Source organism: Lemur catta, chromosome 10, assembly GCF_020740605.2.
Source record: "Lemur catta isolate mLemCat1 chromosome 10, mLemCat1.pri, whole genome shotgun sequence".
Classification (NCBI taxonomy): domain Eukaryota; kingdom Metazoa; phylum Chordata; class Mammalia; order Primates; family Lemuridae; genus Lemur; species Lemur catta.
In genome coordinates this window covers 92,545,383-92,563,983 of record NC_059137.1, presented here as the reverse complement: position 1 = coordinate 92,563,983, position 18,601 = coordinate 92,545,383, and positions in this window count along the sequence as shown.

Below are 18,601 nucleotides of genomic sequence, written 5' to 3'. Positions count from 1 at the left end.
ATCCTTGGGCTGATGCTAACCCTAACCCTAACACTATCCTGGGCCTGATGCTAACCCTAACCCGAACCCTAACACTATCCTAGGACTGATGCTAACCCTAACCCTAACACTATCCTAGGGCTGATGCTAACCCTAACACTAACACTATCCTAGGGCTGATGATAACCCTAACCCTAACCCTAACTCTCTCCAAGGGCTGATGCTAACCCTAACCCTAACCCTAACACTATCCTAGGGCTGATGCTAACCCTAACCCTAACCCTAACACTATCCTGGGCCTGATGCTAACCCTAACCCTAACCCTAACACTATCCTAGGGCTGATGCTAACCCTAACCCTAACACTATCCTAGGGCTGATGCTAACCCTAACACTAACACTATCCTAGGGCTGATTCTAACCCAAACCCTAACCCTAACATTATCCTAGGGCGGATGCTAACCCTAACCCTAACCCTAACACTATCCTAGGGCTGATGCTAACCCTAACACTAACACTATCCTAGGCCTGATGCTAACCCTAACCCTAACCCTAACACTATCCTACGGCTGATGCTAACCCTAACCCTAACACTATCCTAGGGCTGATGCTAACCCTAACACTAACACTATCCTAGGGCTGATGCTAACACTAACCCTAACCCTAACACTCTCCAAGGGCTGATGCTAACCCTAACCCTAACCCTAACACTATCCTAGGGCTGATGCTAACCCTAACCCTAACTCTAACACTATCTTAGGGCTGAGGCTAACCCTAACCCTAACACTCTCCTACGGCTGATGCTAACCCTAACCCTAACCCTAACACTCTCCTAGGGCTGATGCTAACCCTAACCCTAACACTATCCTAGGCCTGATGCTAACCCTAACCCTAACCCTAACACTATCCTAGGGCTGATGCTAACCCTAACCCTAACACTATCCTAGGGCTGATGCTAACCCTAACCCTAACCCTAACACTATCCTAAGTCTGATGCTAACCCTAGACCTCACACTATACTAGGCCTGATGATAACCATAACCCTAACCTTAACACTATCCTAGGGCTGATGCTAACCCTAACCCTAACCCTAACACTATCCTAGAGCTGCTGCTAACCCTAACCCTAACACTATCCTAGGCCTGATGATAACCCTAACCCTAACCCTGACACTATCCTAGGGCTGATGCTAACCCTAACCCTAACACTATCCTAGGGCTGATGCTAACTCTAACCCTAACCCTAACACTATCCTAGGCCTGATGCTAACCCTATCCCTAACCCTAACACTCTCCTAGGGCTGAGGCTAACCCTAACCCTAACAATATCCTAGGTCTGATGCTAACCCTAACCCTAACCCAAACACTATCCTAGGTTTGATGCTAACCCTAACCCTAACACTATCCTAGGCCTGATGATAACCCTAACCCTAACCCTAACACTATCCTTGGGCTGATGCTAACCCTAACACTAACACTATCCTGGGCTTGATGCTAACCCTAACCCTAACCCTAACACTATCCTAGGGCTGATGCTAACCCTAACCCTAACACTATCCTTGGGCTGATGCTAACCCTAACCCTAACCCTAACAATATCCTAGGGCAGATGCTAACCCTAACCCTAACCCTAACACTATCCTTGGGCTGATGCTAACCCTAACCCTAACACTATCCTGGGCCTGATGCTAACCCTAACCCTAACCCTAACACTATCCTAGGGCTGATGCTAACCCTAACCCTAACACTATCCTTGGGCTGATGCTAACCCTAACCCTAACCCTAACAATATCCTAGGGCAGATGCTAACCCTAACGGTAACCCTAACACTATCCTTGAACTGATGCTAACCCTAACCCTAACCCTAACACTATCCTAGGCCTGATGATAACCCTAACCCTAACCCTGACACTATCCTAGGGTTTATGTTAACCCTAACCCTAACACTATCCTGGGCTGATGCTAACCCTAACCCTAACCCTAACACTATCCTAGGGCGGATGCTAACCCTAACCATAACCCTAACACTATCCTAGGGCTGATGCTAACCCTAACCCTAACACTATCCTAGGGCTGATGCTAACCCTAACCCTAACCCTAACACTATCCTAGGGCTGATGCTAACCCTAACACTAACACTATCCTAGGGCTGATGCTAACACTAACCCTAACCCTAACACTATCCTAGGGCTGATGCTAACCCTAACCCTAACACTATCCTAGGGCTGATGCTAACCCTAACCCTAACCCTAACACTATCCTAGGGCTGATGCTAACCCTAACCCTAACACTATCCTAGGGCTGATGCTAACCCTAACCCTAACCCTAACACTATCCTAGGGTTGATGCTACCCTAACGCTAACCCTAATACTATCCTTTAACTGATGCTAACCCTAACCCTAACCCTAACACTATCCTAGGGCTGATGCTAACCCTAACCCTAACACTAACACTAACATAGGGCTGATGCTAACCCTAACCCTAACACTATCCTAGGGCTGATGCTAACCCTAACCCTAACCCTAACACTATCCTAGGGCTGATGCTAACCCTAACCCTAACACTATCCTAGGGCTGATGCTAACCCTAACCTAACCCTAACACTATCCTAGGGCGGATGCTAACCCTAACAATAACACTATCCTAGGGCTGATGCTAACCCTAACCCTAACCCTAACACTATCCTAGGGCTGATGCTAACCCTAACCCTAACCCAAACACTATCCTAGGGTTGATGCTAACCCTAACCCAAACACTATCCTAGGGCTGATGCTAACCCTAACCCTAACCCTAACACTATCCTAGAGCTGATGCTAACCCTAACCCTAACACTATCCTGGGCCTGATGCTAACCCTAACCCTAACCCTAACACTATCCTAGGGCTGATGCTAACCCTAACCCTAACACTATCCTTGGGCTGATGCTAACCCTAACCCTAACCCTAACATTATCCTAGGGCAGATGCTAACCCTAACGCTAACCCTAACACTATCCTAGGGTGGATGCTAACCCTAACCCTAACCCTAACACTATCCTAGGGCTGATGCTAACCCTAACACTAACACTATCCTAGGGCTGATGCTAACCCTAACCCAAACCCTAACACTATCCTAGGGCTGATGCTAACCCTAACCCTAACACAAACACTATCCTAGGGCTGATGCTAACCCTAACACTAACACTATCCTAGGGCTGATGCTAACCCTAACCCTAACACTATCCTAGGGCTGATGCTAACCTTAACCCTAACCCTAACACTATTCTAGGGTTGATGCTAACCCTAACCCTAACACTATCCTAGGGCTGATGCTAAGCCTAACCCTAACCCTAACACTATCCTAGGGCTGATGTTAACCCTAACCCTAACACTATCCTAGGGCTGATGCTAACCCTAACCGTAACCCTAACACTAACCTAGGGCTGATGCTAACCCTAACCCTAACACTATCCTAGGGCTGATGCTAACCCTAACCCTAACCCTAACACTATCCCAGGGCTGATGCTAACAATAACCCTAACCCAAACACTATCCTAGGGTTGATGCTAACCCTAACCCTAACACTATCCTTGGGCTGATGCTAACCCTAACCCTAACCCTAACACTATCCTTGGGCTGATGCTAACCCTAACCCTAACACTATCCTACGGCTGATGCTAACCCTAACCCTAACCCTAACACTCTCCAAGGGCTGATGCTAACCCTAAACCTAACCCTAACACTATCCTAGGGCTGATGCTAACCCTAACCCTAACACTATCCTAGGGCTGATGCTAAGCCTAACCCTAACCCTAACACTATCCTAGGGCTGATGTTAACCCTAACCCTAACACTATCCTAGGGCTGACGCTAACCCTAACCGTAACCCTAACACTAACCTAGGGCTGATGCTAACCCTAACCCTAACACTATCCTAGGGCTGATGCTAACCCTAACCCTAACCCTAACACTATCCCAGGGCTGATGCTAACCCTAACCCTAACACTATCCTAGGGCTGATGCTAACCCTAACCCTAACCCTAACACTATCCTAGGGCTGATGCTAACCCTAACACTAACACTATCCTAGGGCTGATGCTAACCCTAACCCTAACCCTAACACTATCCTAGGGCTGATGCTAACCCTAACCCTAACCAAAACACTATCCTAGTGTTGATGCTAACCCTAACCCTAACAATATCCTAGGGCTGATGCTAACCCTAACCCTAACCCTAACACTATCCTTGGGCTGATGCTAACCCTAACCCTAACACTATCCTGGGCCTGATGCTAACCCTAACCCTAACCCTAACACTATCCTAGGGCTGATGCTAACCCTAACCCTAACACAATCCTTGGGCTGATGCTAACCCTAACCCTAACCCCAACACTATCCTAGAGCAGATGCTAACCCTAACGCTAACCCTAACACTATCCTTGAACAGATGCTAACCCTAACCCTAACCCTAACACTATCCTAGGGTTTATGTTAACCCTAACCCTAACACAATCCTAGGGCTGATTCTAACCCTAACCCTAACCCTAACACTATCCTAGGGCGGATGCTAGCCCTAACCCTATCCCTAACACTATCCTAGGGCTGATGCAAACCCTAACACTAACACTATCCTAGGGCTGATGCTAACCCTAACCCTAACCCTAACATTATCCTAGGGCGGATGCTAACCCTAACCCTATCCCTAACACTATCCTAGGGCTGATGCAAACCCTAACACTAACACTATCCTAGGGCTGATGCTAACCCTAACCCTAACCCTAACATTATCCTAGGGCGGATGCTAACCCTAACCCTAACCCTAACACTATCCTAGGGCTGATGCTAACCCTAACACTAACACTATCCTAGGCCTGATGCTAACCCTAACCCTAACCCTAACACTATCCGAGGGCTGATGCTAACCCTAACCCTAACACTATCCTAGGGCTGATGCTAACCCTAACACTAACACTATCCTAGGGCTGATGCTAACCCTAAACCTAACCCTAACACTCTCCAAGGGCTGATGCTAACCCTAACCCTAACCCTAACACTATGTAGGGCTGATGCTAACCCTAACCCTAACTCTAACACTATCTTAGTGCTGAGGCTAACCCTAACCCTAACACTATCCTAGGGCTGAGGCTAACCCTAACCATAACACTATCCTAGCCCTGATGCTAACCCTAACCCTAACCCTAACTCTATCCTAGGGTTGATGCTAACCCTAACCCTAACACTATCCTAGGGCTGATGCTAACTCTAACCCTAACCCTAACACTATCCTAGGGCTGATGCTAACCCTAACCCTAACACTATCCTAGGGCTGATGCTAACCCTCACCCTAACCCTAACACTATCCTAGGGCTGATGCTAACCCTAACCCTAACCCTAACACTATCCTAAGTCTGATGCTAACCCTAGCCCTCACACTATCCTAGGCCTGATGATAACCCTAACCCTAACCTTAACACTATCCTAGGGCTGATGCTAACCCTAACCCTAACCCTAACACTATCCTAGAGCTGATGCTAACCCTAACCCTAACACTATCCTAGGCCTGATGATAACCCTAACCCTAACCCTGACACTATCCTAGGGCTGATGCTAACCCTAACCCTAACACTATACTATATCTGATGCTAACCCTAACCCTAAACCTAACACTATCCTAGGCCTGATGCTAACCCTATCCCTAACCCTAACACTCTCCTAGGGCTGAGGCTAACCCTAACCCTAACACTATCCTAGGGCTGATGCTAACCCTAACCCTAACACAAACACTATCCTCGGGTTGATGCTAACCCTAACCCTAACACTATCCTAGGGCTGATGCTAACCCTAACCCTAACCCTAACATTATCCTAGGGCGGATGCTAACCCTAACCCTAACCCTAACACTATCCTAGGGCTGATGCTAACCCTAACACTAACACTATCCTAGGCCTGATGCTAACCCTAACCCTAACCCTAACACTATCCTAGGGCTGATGCTAACCCTAACCCTAACACTATCCTAGGGCTGATGCTAACCCTAACACTAACACTATCCTAGGGCTGATGCTAACCCTAACCCTAACCCTAACACTCTCCAAGGGCTGATGCTAACCCTAACACTAACATTATCCTAGGGCTGATGCTAACCCTAACCCTAACCCTAACACTCTCCAAGGGCTGATGCTAACCCTAAACCTAACCCTAACACTATCCTAGGGCTGATGCTAACCCTAACCCTAACACTATCCTAGGGCTGATGCTAAGCCTAACCCTAACCCTAACACTATCCTAGGGCTGATGTTAACCCTAACCCTAACACTATCCTAGGGCTGATGCTAACCCTAACCGTAACCCTAACACTAACCTAGGGCTGATGCTAACCCTAACCCTAACACTATCCTAGGGCTGATGCTAACCCTAACCCTAACCCTAACACTATCCCAGGGCTGATGCTAACCCTAACCCTAACACTATCCTAGGGCTGATGCTAACCCTAACCCTAACCCTAACACTATCCTAGGGCTGATGCTAACCCTAACACTAACACTATCCTAGGGCTGATGCTAACCCTAACCCTAACCCTAACACTATCCTAGGGCTGATGCTAACCCTAACCCTAACCAAAACACTATCCTAGGGTTGATGCTAACCCTAACCCTAACACTATCCTAGGGCTGATGCTAACCCTAACCCTAACCCTAACACTATCCTTGGACTGATGCTAACCCTAACCCTAACACTATCCTGGGCCTGATGCTAACCCTAACCCTAACCCTAACACTATCCTAGGGCTGATGCTAACCCTAACCCTAACACAATCCTTGGGCTGATGCTAACCCTAACCCTAACCCTAACACTATCCTAGAGCAGATGCTAACCCTAACGCTAACCCTAACACTATCCTTGAACAGATGCTAACCCTAACCCTAACCCTAACACTATCCTAGGGTTTATGTTAACCCTAACCCTAACACAATCCTAGGGCTGATTCTAACCCTAACCCTAACCCTAACACTATCCTAGGGCGGATGCTAGCCCTAACCCTATCCCTAACACTATCCTAGGGCTGATGCAAACCCTAACACTAACACTATCCTAGGGCTGATGCTAACCCTAACCCTAACCCTAACATTATCCTAGGGCGGATGCTAACCCTAACCCTAACCCTAACACTATCCTAGGGCTGATGCTAACACTAACACTAACACTATCCTAGGCCTGATGCTAACCCTAACCCTAACCCTAACACTATCCTAGGGCTGATGCTAACCCTAACCCTAACACTATCCTAGGGCTGATGCTAACCCTAACACTAACACTATCCTAGGGCTGATGCTAACCCTAAACCTAACCCTAACACTCTCCAAGGGCTGATGCTAACCCTAACCCTAACCCTAACACTATGTAGGGCTGATGCTAACCCTAACCCTAACTCTAACACTATCTTAGTGCTGAGGCTAACCCTAACCCTAACACTATCCTACGGCTGATGCTAACCCGAACCCTAACCCTAACACTATCCTAGGGCTGAGGCTAACCCTAACCATAACACTATCCTAGGCCTGATGCTAACCCTAACCCTAACCCTAACTCTATCCTAGGGTTGATGCTAACCCTAACCCTAACACTATCCTAGGGCTGATGCTAACTCTAACCCTAACCCTAACACTATCCTAGGGCTGATGCTAACCCTAACCCTAACACTATCCTAGGGCTGATGCTAACCCTAACCCTAACCCTAACACTATCCTAGGGCTGATGCTAACCCTAACCCTAACCCTAACACTATCCTAAGTCTGATGCTAACCCTAGCCCTCACACTATCCTAGGCCTGATGATAACCCTAACCCTAACCTTAACACTATCCTAGGGCTGATGCTAACCCTAACCCTAACCCTAACACTATCCTAGAGCTGATGCTAACCCTAACCCTAACACTATCCTAGGCCTGATGATAACCCTAACCCTAACCCTGACACTATCCTAGGGCTGATGCTAACCCTAACCCTAACACTATACTATATCTGATGCTAACCCTAACCCTAAACCTAACACTATCCTAGGCCTGATGCTAACCCTATCCCTAACCCTAACACTCTCCTAGGGCTGAGGCTAACCCTAACCCTAACACTATCCTAGGGCTGATGCTAACCCTAACCCTAACCCAAACACTATCCTCGGGTTGATGCTAACCCTAACCCTAACACTATCCTAGGGCTGATGCTAACCCTAACCCTAACCCTAACATTATCCTAGGGCGGATGCTAACCCTAACCCTAACCCTAACACTATCCTAGGGCTGATGCTAACCCTAACACTAACACTATCCTAGGCCTGATGCTAACCCTAACCCTAACCCTAACACTATCCTAGGGCTGATGCTAACCCTAACCCTAACACTATCCTAGGGCTGATGCTAACCCTAACACTAACACTATCCTAGGGCTGATGCTAACCCTTACCCTAACCCTAACACTCTCCAAGGGCTGATGCTAACCCTAAACCTAACCCTAACACTATCCTAGGGCTGATGCTAACCCTAACCCTAACACTATCCTAGGCCTGATGCTAACCCTAACCCTAACCCTAACACTATCCTAGGGCTGATGCTAACCCTAACCCTAACACTATCCTAGGGCTGAAGCTAACCCTAAACCTAACCCTAACACTATCCTAGGGCTGATGCTAACCCTAACCCTAACACTATCCTAGGCCTGATGCTAACCCTAACCCTAACCCTAACACTATCCTAGGGCTGATGCTAACCCTAACCCTAACACTATCCTAGGGCTGATGCTAACCCTAACCCTAACCCTAACACTATCCTAAGTCTGATGCTAACCCTAGACCTCACACTATACTAGGCCTGATGATAACCATAACCCTAACCTTAACACTATCCTAGGGCTGATGCTAACCCTAACCCTAACCCTAACACTAACCTAGAGCTGATTCTAACCCTAACCCTAACACTATCCTAGGCCTGATGATAACCCTAACCCTAACCCTGACACTATCCTAGGGCTGATGCTAACCCTAACCCTAACACTATCCTAGGGCTGATGCTAACCCTAACCCTAACCCTAACACTATCCTAGGCCTGATGCTAACCCTATCCCTAACCCTAACACTCTCCTAGGGCTGAGGCTAACCCTAACCCTAACACTATCCTAGGGCTGATGCTAACCCTAACCCTAACCCAAACACTATCCTAGGGTTGATGCTAACCCTAACCCTAACACTATCCTAGGGCTGATGCTAACCCTAACCCTAACCCTAACATTATCTTAGGGCTGATGCTAACCCTAACCCTAACTCTAACACTATCTTAGGGCTGAGGCTAACCCTAACACTAACACTATCCCACGACTGATGCTAACCCTAACCCTCACCCTAACACTATCCTAGGGCTGATGCTAACCCTAACCCTAACACTATCCTAGGGCTGATGCTAACCCTAACCCTAACCCTAAAACTATCCTAGGGCTGATGCTAACCCTAACCCTAACACTATCCTAGGGCTGATGCTAACGCTAACCCTAACCCTAACACTATCCTTGGGCTGATGCTAACCCTAACCCTAACACTATCCTGGGCCTGATGCTAACCCTAACCCTAACCCTAACACTATCCTAGGGCTGATGCTAACCCTAACCCTAACACAATCCTTGGGCTGATGCTAACCCTAACCCTAACCCTAACACTATCCTAGAGCAGATGCTAACCCTAACGCTAACCCTAACACTATCCTTGAACAGATGCTAACCCTAACCCTAACCCTAACACTATCCTAGGGTTTATGTTAACCCTAACCCTAACACAATCCTAGGGCTGATTCTAACCCTAACCCTAACCCTAACACTATCCTAGGGCGGATGCTAGCCCTAACCCTATCCCTAACACTATCCTAGGGCTGATGCAAACCCTAACACTAACACTATCCTAGGGCTGATGCTAACCCTAACCCTAACCCTAACATTATCCTAGGGCGGATGCTAACCCTAACCCTAACCCTAACAGTATCCTAGGGCTGATGCTAACCCTAACACTAACACTATCCTAGGCCTGATGCTAACCCTAACCCTAACCCTAACACTATCCTAGGGCTGATGCTAACCCTAACCCTAACACTATCCTAGGGCTGATGCTAACCCTAACACTAACACTATCCTAGGGCTGATGCTAACCCTAAACCTAACCCTAACACTCTCCAAGGGCTGATGCTAACCCTAACCCTAACCCTAACACTATGTAGGGCTGATGCTAACCCTAACCGTAACTCTAACACTATCTTAGTGCTGAGGCTAACCCTAACCCTAACACTATCCTACGGCTGATGCTAACCCGAACCCTAACCCTAACACTATCCTAGGGCTGAGGCTAACCCTAACCATAACACTATCCTAGGCCTGATGCTAACCCTAACCCTAACCCTAACTCTATCCTAGGGTTGATGCTAACCCTAACCCTAACACTATCCTAGGGCTGATGCTAACTCTAACCCTAACCCTAACACTATCCTAGGGCTGATGCTAACCCTAACCCTAACACTATCCTAGGGCTGATGCTAACCCTAACCCTAACCCTAACACTATCCTAGGGCTGATGCTAACCCTAACCCTAACCCTAACACTGTCCTAAGTCTGATGCTAACCCTAGCCCTCACACTATCCTAGGCCTGATGATAACCCTAACCCTAACCTTAACACTATCCTAGGGCTGATGCTAACCCTAACCCTAACCCTAACACTATCCTAGAGCTGATGCTAACCCTAACCCTAACACTATCCTACGCCTGATGATAACCCTAACCCTAACCCTGACACTATCCTAGGGCTGATGCTAACCCTAACCCTAACACTATACTATATCTGATGCTAACCCTAACCCTAAACCTAGCACTATCCTAGGCCTGATGCTAACCCTATCCCTAACCCTAACACTCTCCTAGGGCTGAGGCTAACCCTAACCCTAACACTATCCTAGGGCTGATGCTAACCCTAACCCTAACCCAAACACTATCCTCGGGTTGATGCTAACCCTAACCCTAACACTATCCTAGGGCTGATGCTAACCCTAACCCTAACCCTAACATTATCCTAGGGCGGATGCTAACCCTAACCCTAACCCTAACACTATCCTAGGGCTGATGCTAACCCTAACACTAACACTATCCTAGGCCTGATGCTAACCCTAACCCTAACCCTAACACTATCCTAGGGCTGATGCTAACCCTAACCCTAACACTATCCTAGGGCTGATGCTAACCCTAACACTAACACTATCCTAGGGCTGATTCTAACCCTAAACCTAACCCTAACACTCTCCAAGGGCTGATGCTAACCCTAAACCTAACCCTAACACTATCCTAGGGCTGATGCTAACCCTAACCCTAACACTATCCTAGGCCTGATGCTAACCCTAACCCTAACCCTAACACTATCCTAGGGCTGATGCTAACCCTAACCCTAACACTATCCTAGGGCTGATGCTAACCCTAAACCTAACCCTAACACTATCCTAGGGCTGATGCTAACCCTAACCCTAACACTATCCTAGGCCTGATGCTAACCCTAACCCTAACCCTAACACTATCCTAGGGCTGATGCTAACCCTAACCCTAACACTATCCTAGGGCTGATGCTAACCCTAACCCTAACCCTAACACTATCCTAAGTCTGATGCTAACCCTAGACCTCACACTATACTAGGCCTGATGATAACCATAACCCTAACCTTAACACTATCCTAGGGCTGATGCTAACCCTAACCCTAACCCTAACACTAACCTAGAGCTGATTCTAACCCTAACCCTAACACTATCCTAGGCCTGATGATAACAGTAACCCTAACCCTGACACTATCCTAGGGCTGATGCTAACCCTAACCCTAACACTATCCTAGGGCTGATGCTAACCCTAACCCTAACCCTAACACTATCCTAGGCCTGATGCTAACCCTATCCCTAACCCTAACACTCTCCTAGGGCTGAGGCTACCCCTAACCCTAACACTATCGTAGGGCTGATGCTAACCCTAACCCTAACCCAAACACTATCCTAGGGTTGATGCTAACCCTAACCCTAACACTATCCTAGGGCTGATGCTAACCCTAACCCTAACCCTAACATTATCTTAGGGCTGATGCTAACCCTAACCCTAACTCTAACACTATCTTAGGGCTGAGGCTAACCCTAACACTAACACTATCCCACGACTGATGCTAACCCTAACCCTCACCCTAACACTATCCTAGGGCTGATGCTAACCCTAACCCTAACACTATCCTAGGGCTGATGCTAACCCTAACCCTAACCCTAAAACTATCCTAGGGCTGATGCTAACCCTAACCCTAACACTATCCTAGGGCTGATGCTAACCCTAACCCTAACCCTAACACTATCCTAGGGCTGATGCTAACCCTAACCCTAACACTATCCTAGGCCTGATGATAACCCTAACCCTAACCCTAACACTATCCTAGGGCTGATGCTAACCCTAACCCTAACACTATCCTAGGGCTGATGCTAACCCTAACCCTAACCCTAACACTATCCTAGGGCTGATGCTACCCTAACGCTAACCCTAACACTATCCTTGAACTGATGCTAACCCTAACCCTAACCCTAACACTATCCTAGGGCTGATGCTAACCCTAACCCTAACACTAACACTAACATAGGGCTGATGCTAACCCTAACCCTAACACTATCCTAGGGCTGATGCTAACCCTAACCCTAACCCTAACACTATCCTAGGGCTGATGCTAACCCTAACCCTAACCCTAACACTATCCTAGGGCGGATGCTAACCCTAACACTAACACTATCCTAGGGCTGATGCTAACCCTAACCCTAACCCTAACACTATCCTAGGGCTGATGCTAACCCTAACCCTAACCCAAACACTATCCTAGGGTTGATGCTAACCCTAACCCTAACACTATCCTTGGGCTGATGCTAACCCTAACCCTAACCCTAACACTATCCTTGGGCTGATGCTAACCCTAACCCTAACACTATCCTGGGCCTGATGCTAACCCTAACCCTAACCCTAACACTATCCTAGGGCTGATGCTAACCCTAACCCTAACAATATCCTTGCGCTGATGCTAACCCTAACCCTAACCCTAACACTATCCTAGGGCAGATGCTAACCCTAACGCTAACCCTAACACTATCCTTGAACTGATGCTAACCCTAACCCTAAGCCTAACACTATCCTAGGCCTGATGATAACCCTAACCCTAACCCTAACACTATCCTAGGGCTGATGCTAACCCTAACGCTAACCCTAACACTATCCTTGAACTGATGCTAACCCTAACCATAACCCTAACACTATCCTAGGGCTGATGCTAATCCTAACCCTAACACTATCACTAACCTAGGGCTGATGCTAACCCTAACGCTAACACTATCCTAGGGCTGATGCTAACCCTAACCCTAACCCTAACACTATCCTAGGGCTGATGCTAACCCTAACACTAACATTATCCTAGGGCTGTTGCTAACCCTAACCCTAACCCTAACACTATCCTAGGGCTGATGCTAACCCTAACCCTAACCCAAACACTATCCTAGGGTTGATGCTAACCCTAACCCTAACGCTATCCTAGGGCTGATGCTAACCCTAACCCTAACCCTAACACTATCCTTGGGCTGATGCTAACCCTAACCCTAACACTATCCTGGGCCTGATGCTAACCCTAACCCGAACCCTAACACTATCCTAGGGCTGATGCTAACCCTAACCCTAACACTATCCTAGGGCTGATGCTAACCCTAACACTAACACTATCCTAGGGCTGATGCTAACCCTAACCCTAACCCTAACACTCTCCAAGGGCTGATGCTAACCCTAACCCTAACCCTAACACTATCCTAGGGCTGATGCTAACCCTAACCCTAACCCTAACACTATCCTGGGCCTGATGCTAACCCTAACCCTAACCCTAACACTATCCTAGGGCTGATGCTAACCCTAACCCTAACACTATCCTTGGGCTGATGCTAACCCTAACCCTAACCCTAACACTATCCTAGGGCAGATGCTAACCCTAACCCTAACCCTAACACTATCCTAGGGTTTATGTTAACCCTAACCCTAACACTATCCTAGGGCTGATGCTAACCCTAACCCTAACCCTAACACTATCCTAGGGCGGATGCTAACCCTAACCCTAACCCTAACACTATCCTAGGGCTGATGCTAACCCTAACACTAACACTATCCTAGGGCTGATTCTAACCCAAACCCTAACCCTAACATTATCCTTGGGCGGATGCTAACCCTAACCCTAACCCTAACACTATCCTAGGGCTGATGCTAACCCTAACACTAACACTATCCTAGGCCTGATGCTAACCATAACCCTAACCCTAACACTATCCTACGGCTGATTCTAACCCTAACCCTAACACTATCCTAGGGCTGATGCTAACCCTAACACTAACACTATCCTAGGGCTGATGCTAACACTAACCCTAACCCTAACACTCTCCAAGGGCTGATGCTAACCCTAACCCTAACCCTAACACTATCCTAGGGCTGATGCTAACCCTAACCCTAACTCTAACACTATCTTAGGGCTGAGGCTAACAATAACCCTAACACTATCCTACGGCTGATGCTAACCCTAACCCTAACCCTAACACTCTCCTAGGGCTGATGCTAACCCTAACCCTAACACTATCCTAGGCCTGATGCTAACCCTATCCCTAACCCTAACACTCTCCTAGGGCTGAGGCTAACCCTAACCCTAACACTATCCTAGGGCTGATGCTAACCCTAACCCTAACCCAAACACTATCCTCGGGTTGATGCTAACCCTAACCCTAACACTATCCTAGGGCTGATGCTAACCCTAACCCTAACCCTAACATTATCCTAGGGCGGATGCTAACCCTAACCCTAACCCTAACACTATCCTAGGGCTGATGCTAACCCTAACACTAACACTATCCTAGGCCTGATGCTAACCCTAACCCTAACCCTAACACTATCCTAGGGCTGATGCTAACCCTAACCCTAACACTATCCTAGGGCTGATGCTAACCCTAACACTAACACTATCCTAGGGCTGATGCTAACCCTAACCCTAACCCTAACACTCTCCAAGGGCTGATGCTAACCCTAAACCTAACCCTAACACTATCCTAGGGCTGATGCTAACCCTAACCCTAACACTATCCTAGGCCTGATGCTAACCCTAACCCTAACCCTAACACTATCCTAGGGCTGATGCTAACCCTAACCCTAACACTATCCTAGGGCTGATGCTAACCCTAAACCTAACCCTAACACTATCCTAGGGCTGATGCTAACCCTAACCCTAACACTATCCTAGGCCTGATGCTAACCCTAACCCTAACCCTAACAATATCCTAGGGCTGATGCTAACCCTAACCCTAACACTATCCTAGGGCTGATGCTAACCCTAACCCTAACCCTAACACTATCCTAAGTCTGATGCTAACCCTAGACCTCACACTATACTAGGCCTGATGATAACCATAACCCTAACCTTAACACTATCCTAGGGCTGATGCTAACCCTAACCCTAACCCTAACACTAACCTAGAGCTGATTCTAACCCTAACCTTAACACTATCCTAGGCCTGATGATAACCCTAACCCTAACCCTGACACTATCCTAGGGCTGATGCTAACCCTAACCCTAACACTATCCTAGGGCTCATGCTAACCCTAACCCTAACCCTAACACTATCCTAGGCCTGATGCTAACCCTATCCCTAACCCTAACACTCTCCTAGGGCTGAGGCTAACCCTAACCCTAACACTATCCTAGGGCTGATGCTAACCCTAACCCTAACCCAAACACTATCCTAGGGTTGATGCTAACCCTAACCCTAACACTATCCTAGGGCTGATGCTAACCCTAACCCTAACCCTAACATTATCTTAGGGCTGATGCTAACCCTAACCCTAACTCTAACACTATCTTAGGGCTGAGGCTAACCCTAACACTAACACTATCCCACGACTGATGCTAACCCTAACCCTCACCCTAACACTATCCTAGGGCTGATGCTAACCCTAACCCTAACACTATCCTAGGGCTGATGCTAACCCTAACCCTAACCCTAACACTATCCTAGGGCTGATGCTAACCCTAACCCTAACACTATCCTAGGGCTGATGCTAACCCTAACCCTAACCCTAACACTATCCTAGGGCTGATGCTAACCCTAACCCTAACACTATCCTAGGCCTGATGATAACCCTAACCCTAACCCTAACACTATCCTAGGGCTGATGCTAACCCTAACCCTAACACTATCCTAGGGCTGATGCTAACCCGAACCCTAACCCTAACACTATCCTAGGGCTGATGCTACCCTAACGCTAACCCTAACACTATCCTTGAACTGATGCTAACCCTAACCCTAACCCTAACACTATCCTAGGGCTGATGCTAACCCTAACCCTAACACTAACACTAACATAGGGCTGATGCTAACCCTAACCCTAACACTATCCTAGGGCTGATGCGAACCCTAACCCTAACCCTAACACTATCCTAGGGCTGATGCTAACCCTAACCCTAACCCTAACACTATCCTAGGGCGGATGCTAACCCTAACACTAACACTATCCTAGGGCTGATGCTAACCCTAACCCTAACCCTAACACTATCCTAGGGCTGATGCTAACCCTAACCCTAACCCAAACACTATCCTAGGGTTGATGCTAACCCTAACCCTAACACTATCCTTGGGCTGATGCTAACCCTAACCCTAACCCTAACACTATCCTTGGGCTGATGCTAACCCTAACCCTAACACTATGCTGGGCCTGATGCTAACCCTAACCCTAACCCTAACACTATCCTAGGGCTGATGCTAACCCTAACCCTAACACTATCCTTGCGCTGATGCTAACCCTAACCCTAACCCTAACACTTTCCTAGGGCAGATGCTAACCCTAACGCTAACCCTAACACTATCCTTGAACTGATGCTAACCCTAACCCTAAGCCTAACACTATCCTAGGCCTGATGATAACCCTAACCCTAACCCTAACACTATCCTAGGGCTGATGCTAACCCTAACGCTAACCCTAACACTATCCTTGAACTGATGCTAACCCTAACCATAACCCTAACACTATCCTAGGGCTGATGCTAATCCTAACCCTAACACTATCACTAACCTAGGGCTGATGCTAACCCTAACACTAACACTATCCTAGGGCTGTTGCTAACCCTAACCCTAACCCTAACACTATCCTAGGGCTGATGCTAACCCTAACCCTAACCCAAACACTATCCTAGGGTTGATGCTAACCCTAACCCTAACGCTATCCTAGGGCTGATGCTAACCCTAACCCTAACCCTAACACTATCCTTGGGCTGATGCTAACCCTAACCCTAACACTATCCTGGGCCTGATGCTAACCCTAACCCGAACCCTAACACTATCCTAGGACTGATGCTAACCCTAACCCTAACACTATCCTAGGGCTGATGCTAACCCTAACACTAACACTATCCTAGGGCTGATGATAACCCTAACCCTAACCCTAACTCTCTCCAAGGGCTGATGCTAACCCTAACCCTAACCCTAACACTATCCTAGGGCTGATGCTAACCCTAACCCTAACCCTAACACTATCCTGGGCCTGATGCTAACCCTAACCCTAACCCTAACACTATCCTAGGGCTGATGCTAACCCTAACCCTAACACTATCCTAGGGCTGATGCTAACCCTAACACTAACACTATCCTAGGGCTGATTCTAACCCAAACCCTAACCCTAACATTATCCTAGGGCGGATGCTAACCCTAACCCTAACCCTAACACTATCCTAGGGCTGATGCTAACCCTAACACTAACACTATCCTAGGCCTGATGCTAACTCTAACCCTAACCCTAACACTATCCTACGGCTGATGCTAACCCTAACCCTAACACTATCCTAGGGCTGATGCTAACCCTAACACTAACACTATCCTAGGGCTGATGCTAACACTAACCCTAACCCTAACACTCTCCAAGGGCTGATGCTAACCCTAACCCTAACCCTAACACTATCCTAGGGTGATGCTAACCCTAACCCTAACTCTAACACTATCTTAGGGCTGAGGCTAACCCTAACCCTAACACTATCCTACGGCTGATGCTAACCCTAACCCTAACCCTAACACTCTCCTAGGGCTGATGCTAACCCTAACCCTAACACTATCCTAGGCCTGATGCTAACCCTAACCCTAACCCTAACACTATCCTAGGGCTGATGCTAACCCTAACCCTAACACTATCCTAGGGCTGATGCTAACCCTAACCCTAACCCTAACACTATCCTAAGTCTGATGCTAACCCCAGACCTCACACTATACTAGGCCTGATGATAACCATAACCCTAACCTTAACACTATCCTAGGGCTGATGCTAACCCTAACCCTAACCCTAACACTATCCTAGAGCTGCTGCTAACCCTAACCCTAACACTATCCTAGGCCTGATGATAACCCTAACCCTAACCCTGACACTATCCTAGGGCTGATGCTAACCCTAACCCTAACACTATCCTAGGGCTGATGCTAACTCTAACCCTAACCCTAACACTATCCTAGGCCTGATGCTAACCCTATCCCTAACCCTAACACTCTCCTAGGGCTGAGGCTA